Below are 9,482 nucleotides of genomic sequence, written 5' to 3' on the forward strand. Positions count from 1 at the left end.
TATGTAAAATAAATTGGGGTGAAATATTATTTTCTTAGATAAACATTATTTACACAGTTTACGAAGTTAATACATGTGATTCTCATGGGGAAAAACATGATCCGTTAAATTAGAAAAAATGTTCCTTGAATTTATTTGAAACTCGTCACGTGATAATAAAACATTGTGTCAAAAACTATATCAATCTGATTAAAATCTAATGTATTGTACGGCGTGTATTTTATTTTATATATTTATTTTACTTTTAGTTGTTTTTTAAAGATAAGATAACATAAAATAAAATAACTATATATAAAATAATAGGGGATTACTGACCTATTTGAGAAGATACGTTACAGTTACAGCAGTTTACTATATGTTATTTTGTTGGCAATATATAGTATTCTCACGATAATACACGTGCATGTTCACTCCAAACCCACACACGCTCGAGAAACTGTATCGATCAACGCAAGATTACTGAATAAAAACATTTTCACGGAAGTGGTTGGATTTGAAGCATAGAGCAAACTCAACAACACAAAAGAAGATACCGCATTATTGTATTAACATTGTTTAAAATAGTATTTTAATGCGTACAACGCTAAAGTATATCTCACTACCCTCCCCACCCTCAAATCAAAGTCTAAGATGGTAGTTTTGTGATTCAGGCAACCAATATATTTACATATATCTCTGTATGTTTTGAATTCAAATTTATCTCAAGCATTTTCACTAGGCTTAATTATACCACAGCCTATCTATAAACTTGGATTTCAGTATCAGATTATGTTAAGTAAGTCAAACCTATCAGGGGGCAAACCTATCAAACTGAACGTTAACATCTTCTTGTTCTTCGACAATCTATAGTCGAAGTCACTTGCAAGAACTTTGCCCTACGCATCAACCTTCGTCAAAAGTAGGAAGACTTTTTCGCGCAGGATCATTCATCTTATATATGATTAGACTCAACAATCAATATCGACAGGATCGCACTTTGTGGTTTGATTCTGCTCGTAAATTTAACGGTAAATATGTTAATATATTACGTACATTAACAGTATATGATTGGTTGTCAAATAAGTACAATTCAAATATATCTACTTTATATTCACGTGTATATTATTGTAATTTCTATATTTGAGAAAGTAGGCTTCAATTGCATATAATTTGGAACGCTAAATATTCACATATTTAAAGATGGTATTTCTGCTTCATTTTTCTCGTTACGGTTTATCATTGAACTTGAATTAGTACCGAGTCATCATGTTCGACTAGAAAACGTTCAAATCGGTTCGCTATTCTAGCTTAGTCTCATCTAGTGTGATTTATTTCTCATAGTAACAGTCAGTCTCCTGCCAACATAATGCACTTAGCTTGTCTTCTCTACATCTACGTCTACTTTGATGAAGAGATACAAACTACATTAATACACTAAATGCTAAGTCTACGAGAACTTGCGAAGTTTTTACATCATATATGTAACACACACACACACACCATAAATTATGCTGCGTCAACAATTTGAAAAACTAACAACCTACAGCGACATGACGTAATATATTGAAGTCTTGGGGTAGTTTGTTAGAAGCCTAATGCATTACAGAGAGTGAGTTGATAAAAAACTCAAATAATTATATTTCTGATTCATTTAAGGCAAAATTATAGAATTATAATACAAACACATAGGTAATTTTCTGGGTCAATGAACCCCACCAAGAAAAAAGGATGGCCTGAGTGAATTAACATTAACGCCTGGTGTAATATCAATTTATAGACGTAGTTTCAATTCTATATTTATATTTTTCTCTGAAAAGCCAGTGGATCTATGCCTCACAAATGACCCCGGGTAAATAACAGTCTATGATAAATTTATAAATTTATTTAGAATAGTTATTTTAGGTTGGTTATATACTATAAATTTATAACCTGGGATAAATACTGCTATTCAAAGGAACGCACAGATGGTTAAAGCTATAAATTATAGCGTCAACCAAATAATGTTACAAAATTGAGCGTAACAATGACTGTGGTTATAATTGGTAGCAATATAATGCAATTTGTTAAAGAGAAACATATTTTAGTTTAGAAGGGTAGCTCAAAGTGTTCTCTGTATTGTTCCCAAAGTATCATCCATATAATCCTTGAGAATAAATGTGAAACAAGCTAGGGGAAATATTGAAGCCCCTTAAGACACCCTATTTTATTTCCGAACAATCGGCTGCCTGTTCAGCTTCACGTGGTAATTCTGTCCCCGCTTTACAATAATTTAGAAGCGATGCAGGTTATACACAAGTGGGTATTGATAACTGCACTGTTATTACTAGGTAAGTAAGATCCCAGTGTCAAATGTACTTGTCTTCTGTATGTCATAAAAATCATATGTGTGTTATCATATCTTCGATCTACGTGATGCAAACCGGTGGTTTTAATTTTATTACAAAAACAATTCCATCAGCGTAATTTCCCATCCCTACCATCAACGCCACATTAATTAATGCGCGGTAACGATCGGTAACTGAGGTTGGGTGACTGGTAAAATATGAATGTAATGTAATGTAATGTATTTTAGCTCAACAAGTTCAGGAGAGTCAACTGCGATCAAACAAGCAGAGATCAGGAATAATCACATAAAATGTTACAAGTTCAACTCCAACTCCAGTAATTGTGATTATTAAAGATTTGGGCTGTTTTCTGAATGGGAAGTTCAGGGTTCAAGGGTTGATGGGTTTCACGTAGACTCTAATTGAACATCAGTTGTCTGGCAGACCTTTTAATTGTAAACATACGTAATACAACACATTAGTTTATTTAAGAGATCACGTCAGATTGTAATGCTTAATGGAATGTGTATTCAGATGAGAGGCTTAGTTTATAGTGAGTTATCGGTGATCGTGGCATGTTCACTAGCATCCGAAAAACTATTCATTCCATCAACTGCACACAATTAGTGAGACGCGACTCCTGGAACACGGATCAAGTGTAATAGGCGTCTCGGTTAAATCGAAAACACTTGATTCAGTGATTCGGTTGTGATTAGTGATTTGATTACTACCATAGGGTACCCACCAATTGACGATTCTGATCCAGCTCGTGACTACAATGTTTTTCCATCTCGTCCGCGTTCCACCGCCAGTATATTCGGCGTTTTAAACCAGGACATACAATTGTATTATAAAGTAGAACTGCCAAAACACAGCCGACTATGACTGTGGCTCACGAATGCTCAAAATAACGCGAGTTAAAATATCCTACAAAGCCAATTATGCTTGAAATCAACCGGGCAGCACAGGCATTTGCTGTCAGACAAGGCATATCAGTTCACGAAATGTTTTACCACACACTGTGCGTTGTTTTCTTTTACTAGTGATCTGACTTGAACATGACATTTTTGGTTCACAGTACGGCCACTTTAATAATTATCTTTAGCATGGCTACATACTTGGAATTGTACGTGATGATTAGTAACATACCTACATAACACCGTGCTAGACGAATACGTACATCAATTGAAGTAAATATTGTTCCGTTTCAAATGACGTCACTGTCGTTTTGAATACGCGCAGCTTAATTTGCATATATTAATCTGTCGTATATTCAAAGTTGTCGTTATTTTGATGTCGTACTCCATATTCCCAGGCAAAAGATACCGCATGTGTGATGTAGATGTGTTTTACAGGAGATGAATATCCCATATCCAATGATTCGAGAGAAAAAGTCCCTGCTTGCTTTTACAAATACCTACCAATTATAACATTTATTTCACTTTTGAACTCTCATAATCCTCTTATTCTTTTGTCCTTATCTACAGTACTCTATCTAGTGTCTGTATATATATATATTATAAGGTTTTAAATTGAGAAACAATATTATATTCAACGTTGACTGAGATGGCATGATCATTTTGTTTTTGCTTTTGTGAACATTCTGTTTTATATGAGACCAATTAAAACACACTAAGTTCTTTCCGATCAAACAGAGAGTGCGGGACTTTGTTTACGAGTTTGGCCCGTTTTCTTGAGACAAATTTTTTGGTTCTCATAAATTGTACTTGGCCTTTTATACCACAAATGTCCGAGAACTTCATCTTTGTTCTCATAAATTGTCTTAGGATCTTTAGAGAACATTACGCCCGAAATAGCGACATGATCACCTTTCCCATGAAGAATTTCGTACGAAATAGTTTACAGTACACGAAGTTTTAGCTCGTGTCGGAATTTATATCCCAGAAGAGTCTGGCATATTCGGGCTTTATAAAATATCATTATATTATACCATACCATAACTAGATTATGGCTGGCTATACTCACTCGAGATTACCCATTAGCACCATTCAAGACAATGGTGGTAGAAGATTAGTCCTGTATACGAGACATGTAATCGTACTGACGGAGCACGGTCATTTAGTTAGGTGAGCGTGGTTAGCATGTCGGACCGAATACATTTATAATAGACGGTGTCATGCCAGTCAGACGTAAGACATGAAGTGTGATACTAAATAACAGTGCAATGTAGACAAACAGATTAACCAGTTACATCCTCCTCGAAGGATTCAGACATGTGTATATGTCATGTGCGCGTACACTATATTGAATTGTGTCAAATATGTCATATGCGCGTACAATATATTGAATTGTGTCAAATATGTCATGTGCGCGTACAATATATTAGAATGGTATGAACTATGTCAAGCGTCCACAATATATTGGTCTAGTGTCAAATATGTCATGTGAGTGTGTACTACATTGAATTGGTGTCAAATATGTCATGTGAGTGTACAATATATTGGTCTAGTGTCAAATATGTCATGTGAGTGTGTACTACATTGAATTGGTGTCAAATATGTCATGTGAGTGTACAATATATTGGTCTAGTGTCAAATATGTCATGTGAGTGTGTACTATATTGAATTGGTGTCAACTATGTCATGTGAGTGTGTACTATATTGCATTGGTGTCAAATATGTCATGTGTGTGTGTACTATATTGAATTGGTGTCAAATATGTCATGTGAGTGTGTACTACATTGAATTGGTGTCAAATATGTCATGTGAGTGTACAATATATTGGTCTAGTGTCAAATATGTAATGTGAGTGTGTACTACATTGAATTGGTGTCAAATATGTCATGTGAGTGTACAATATATTGGTCTAGTGTCAAATATGTCATGTGAGTGTGTACTATATTGAATTGGTGTCAACTATGTCATGTGAGTGTGTACTATATTGCATTGGTGTCAAATATGTCATGTGAGTGTGTACTATATTGAATTGGTGTCAAATATGTCATGTGAGTGTGTACTATATTGAATTGGTGTCAAATATGTCATGTGAGTGTGTACTATATTGAATTGGTGTCAAATATGTCATGTGAGTGTGTACTATATTGAACTGGTGTCCAATATGTCATGTGAGTGTGTACTATATTGAATTGGTGTCAAATATGTCATGTGAGTGTGTACTATATTGAATTGGTGTCAAATATGTCATGTGAGTGTGTACTATATTGAATTGGTGTCAAATATGTCATGTGAGTGTGTACTATATTGAATTGATATCAGATATGTACCCTAAGCACTGTCCTGTTATTGTATGGTAATGCGGCGTTTTAATAACAGGCAGCGCACGGTAATAATACACAGTAATAATTAGTTTGCCTATAATGTGTGTTGTGGCCTTTGAATTAAAACTACGGGAAATATTATATCAGCCAATAAAATGCACATTACTCTTTATATTTATTCTAATTAATTGCTCTAAAGAACCGCTAGAGGACACTAGTTTTGCATCTATTTTTTCAAACTTAAAGTTTAGGTTTTTATGAGGAAAATTATTAGAACTACCTGAATGTAAAATAATCAGTATCAGTCACGTTTTCACGTTTTTTAATACAGATATGTACTTGTACTTAATATTTATAAACTAAGTTCAGAAACAAAAACAGAAAAGGATGTACATCATATATTTACCAAACACACACAAAACATTTCATCACCAAACACGTCCGCTGGCGTTACCCGTATTGTCGCGTATGCAATAACAAAAACATCAATTGCACCGCACACACTGTCTCTACTCACCAGCCAGTTGACAGCTTTATGTATACGTTCATGACTCATTAAACTTGTATAACTGATTGCTGATGCACCCATCCACTGACAATCAAATGGATATGCTTCAGGGCATATATCATATTGTCAATTATATGGAATGATTAAGATTTTAAATTGCAACATCCAAGTAGGGATTGAACAATCATAATATTTGTATTACATTTTTCCAGTTACGCAGCGGTGATTAAACTTTTAATGAAATCGCAATTATTTATACAAGTAATAATCACAGTTTGTCTCTGAACGAGATAACCTGTTACTGCCTGACTGTACATCTTCACGCCGATATCAAACTACCACAAAGGGGGTAATGGGGCCCATATCTGTGGATGGAGGCAATCTTCATGTATTTGTTACCTATTTGAGCTTGTATAAATATAAAGCCACCATTAATTCAAGTTGAATATGTATTAAAATTAATCTTGATTTGTTAACCGATACTTGATCGTTCTTTCCCTCATGCTTAAGTGATGCAGTGTTGTTTATAATGTTGTTGTTTTTTTCGACTGGCCACGAATAATAGTTTCTTTTTAACAAACATAAATCATTTGATACGTTATTGAAGCACGGATCTAGGATTGCCCCTAATGCATCATGGGAAATGAAACTTGAATGGTCTGCGCTTAGTTTACAAGGTATACATAAACTCTGACAACGCTAATTTTCATTGACTGTTTGTTTATATAAGACTACCCAGGTTACAGAAAGTGTATTTACACCGCCCCACATAATGTAACATAATGTCGTTCAGACAGGGAAATTTCTCATCGGGTAAAGTACTATACTACTCAGTCCAGGTTTGGTTATTTATATCATTGTAAATTCTTTTGATATTTCTACGTTAGCTTTTCACAAAACGGCATGGTGGGTATTCTTAACAAATCTGGTAAATGAAACATGTAAGATTACTTCAGATTTCTGCCAGTTTGCTGTCAAAGGAAGCTTAGATGTTCAATGAAAAAAATATAGGCCATTTAATTAAATCGCACAAATAGAACTTGCTCAAAAACCTACGAAAACCTCAAAATGAATCTGAATTTTTAAATAAAAGATTAACAATTTTATAAATACTATGAAACGTATCTTACTAAACTTGAACATATTGAATTATGGGTAATTATAACTCATCACAATTCGTCTGACTGATCACACTCTTAAAATAAAAGTTGGGTGCCACAGTAAAATCTCCTTGAATGACAAAATATGTGTAAACAAAACTACATGATGATGAATACCGGCAAATCCCCTGAAACGCAAAGTAGGCAACTGTAGCAAAACCTATTCATCTTCAAAATTTGTTTAAACATCTTAACGTATTATCGTATTTTTATTTATTACTGTATTGCTTGCCAGTGTATAGTTTTTTGTATCTCACCATCTCGTAATTTCCTGTTTGCATAGTTATCTCAAACAGAAAATTATTATAATGCAACAACACACTAGTATACCGTTCCTTTATATATTGGTACTTTGGATCGAACTGATAGTCTATTCAACATATTCATTAATTGTTGATGAGTATTTTACTGTGGTCACGATAAGTCTCGGAAGGAGTGATTTACGGTTAATTAGAGTGCAACCTCAACTGTCATACATGTAGTGCCAGTTTTTTTTGTCAGCAGGTTTTTTGTCAGCAGGTGGGCCGCATAGTAACGAGATCCTGTGAGAAAACTAAGCAATACCATACAGGACTCTGGTTCCAATTTAATTGGTGGAAGTGGGCTAAACGTTGTCTGAGTATTTGGGGTCGACCACTTGAAATCATTGGTGGTGGCCAGGTTTGCAAACAATATAGCTAGACACAGAGATAAAACTTGCTAGCGATTCGCTCCAAGATGGCCGACCGACAGCCATTTTGTTTATTTGAAAGTATTGTATCTTAGACATGCTTGGCCAAATTTCATTCGTGCATTATAGATATTAGGATATATGTCTATGACAATTTGTTTTACAATTGATCAATTGTTTGCTTTTGGTACATACCATGTTGATACACATGTTCGTAAAAATTTTGTTTTACGATCGCATTCAAAACGGCCGACTGGCAGCCATATTGTCCTTTGTTAATTTATTGTTGACATGTTTTTTTCATTCAAATTCTACATGTTAGGATACATATCAATGGCAATTAGTAACACAATCGGATCAAAGATGGCCGACTTGCAGTAGTTACTGTTTTGGTCACACTACTATATCTCATTTATTTATGTTCCATTTGTATTGATAGTTAGCACATGTGTCATAAATGAATAAATGATCTAGCCGTCTTGCTTGTAGGGATACATGCATACGACGATTTGTTTTATTTTTTGATCAAAGATCGTCTGCTTCTGACATTCTTCCCTTTTGACTATAAAACATGCAAGACATCAATGGACAGTCTTATAATGTTATAGCATTACGTTTATTTGTTGGAAAGAATGTATTATATGTCATAGGGAGAGATAATATTAAATATAACATTAGTGAGTCTGGTTGCAAATGAAATCTTGAATATCAAGATTTTCGCCTAGGAGGTATAATAGCTCGTACATTAAACATGACTATACTTGTGTGAATAATCCTTAGCTGACACTTCAAATAATATAATCTCAAAGATACAATGTATGCTAGTCACTTTGTTACACGTTTATAAACATTGTTAGAAATAGTGTAATGGGTAAGTTACGCTGGCACACATTTTACTTTTGATACAATAATTGAATAGTTTTCAACCATATATTAGATTGTTAATTTAATAAATCTGATTTCTGTTGAATTCAGAACACTCTATTATTCACTCTTAACTTCTCGCCATACACTACAAATTCATTCTTAGGCATGAATAACATTTTCTGTAACTTCAACGGGGACTGTGTCATTAACAATGGCTTGTTTATTCAGTTGTTTGTAATACGCATGTCTACAGGGGGTTGCATTGGATCATCATTGGCTGCCACCCGCAGTTCAAATCTGTTTTTAGAACTGCAGAATAGGTAGTCTGGCTGGAGTCGGTGATGCTAAAAGTGGGAATACGTAATGAAGAATTTGTTTTGTCTAGAGAATGTCAAAAAAAAAACATAAAAATATTTCAGATGTAATGCCAACACGGTGTAAGCTATTGCTCATGCGTTGTTTAATGTCCTTGCCTATGTATAACCACGTCGCTCCAGGCTCTAACAGCATAATAAAACTAGTATTTCTCCGGGGTGGATATTTCTTTATTTATTTATGATTTTGTGTTATATACATTACTGGTTTGTCTGCTGCGTCTGTTTTCTACCCTTATAGTGTCCAACGTAAACAATGGATTGTCTTTTAGCCTTTGAATGCTGCCCGCTACCTTCATTCTGTCCTAATATACAACTTTTAATCACTTTACGGAATCACGTCGTTAATCATTAATAATCAA

This window comes from Saccoglossus kowalevskii, chromosome 13, assembly GCF_978046115.1.
Source record: "Saccoglossus kowalevskii chromosome 13, keSacKowa6.1, whole genome shotgun sequence".
Classification (NCBI taxonomy): Eukaryota; Metazoa; Hemichordata; class Enteropneusta; family Harrimaniidae; genus Saccoglossus; species Saccoglossus kowalevskii.